The sequence below is a fragment of the Dipodomys ordii genome, unplaced genomic scaffold (genome assembly GCF_000151885.1).
Source record: "Dipodomys ordii isolate 6190 unplaced genomic scaffold, Dord_2.0 Scaffold191, whole genome shotgun sequence".
Lineage (NCBI taxonomy): Eukaryota > Metazoa > Chordata > Mammalia > Rodentia > Heteromyidae > Dipodomys > Dipodomys ordii.
In genome coordinates this window covers 374,400-375,649 of record NW_012267407.1, presented here as the reverse complement: position 1 = coordinate 375,649, position 1,250 = coordinate 374,400, and positions in this window count along the sequence as shown.

Sequence of the window (1,250 nt, the reverse complement as noted above, 5' to 3'; positions counted from 1 at the left end):
CTCCCCCCCCAAAAAAGAATGAGATCAGGATAATAAATCACTGAACTCAACTAGAAACTAGGGCTGGATCTTTTGTCTGTCTACATGATGGCTTTTGAAAGCCAGTTCCCCGCTCCTCTAACAGATGAGGGCACGGGCTGCCCAGCTGCTTTCTCTGAGGCACCAACGTGGGTACCAGAGTAGCCAGGAGGCCTGGGGGCACAGGGCAGATCAAGACGACCAACTACTGCACTTGAAAATGTCTGGACTTGGGCCTGGGAAGATGGCTCAGTGGCAGAGCTCTTGCTTTGATGCATGAGGCCCTGGGTTCGATTCCTCAGCACCACATAAGCAAAAAGAAAAAAAAAGCCAGAAGTGGCGCTGTGGCTCAAGTGGTAGAGTGCTAGCCTTGAACTGAAGAGCTGAGGGACAGTGCCCAGGCCCAGAGTTCAGGCCCCACAACCGGACCCCCCCAAAAAAAAAGAAAGAAAGAAAAAAAGAAGAAAATGGACTTTTCTAAGCAATTCCCTTGGGAGAGGGGCAGTGAGGAAGCATGGGCTGGGTGAGAATGGTCACTGGAATGGCTCAGTCATGAATTTTTCCCCTACTAGGTTTCACTATCTTGAAGAAAAAAGCAATTACACACCGTATGCAGAGTACCATGCTCACACCTGTCGACACAGGGACTTGGACAGTTTGAGGACTAAGCAAACAAAAAAAAGTTAGATTCTTTTTTTTTGGGGGGGGAGGTCCAGTTGTAGAGCCTGAACTCTGGGTCTGGGCGCTGTCCCTCAGCTCTTCAGCTTAAGGCTAGTGCTCTACCACTTGAGCCACAGTGCCACTTCTGGCCTTTTTTTCTTTTTGCTTATGTGGTGCTGGGGAATTGAACCCAGGGCCTCATGCATGCAAGGCAAGTGCTCTACCACTGAGCCACCTTCCCAGCTCCAAGTTAGGTAGATTCTATTTCAGTGAACAAGCTGGGGATGGTGGAACATGGCAGTGACCCCACCTATAAAGGAGGGATAGGTAGTGGGATCACAGCTACAGGCAGGACAGGCCAAAACCCAAGAGCCTGTATTTGAAAAATAAGAAAAGCCAAAAAGGACTGGTGATGTGGCTCAGAGGTGAAAGGCCCAGAGTTCAGGCTCCAGCTCTTTTTTTTTTTTTTTTTTCTGTGATTGTGGGGCCTGAACTCAGCCTGGGAGCTGTTCTTGAACTGAAGAGCTCAAGGCCAGTGTTCTAACACTTGAGCCACAGCGCCACTTCTGGCT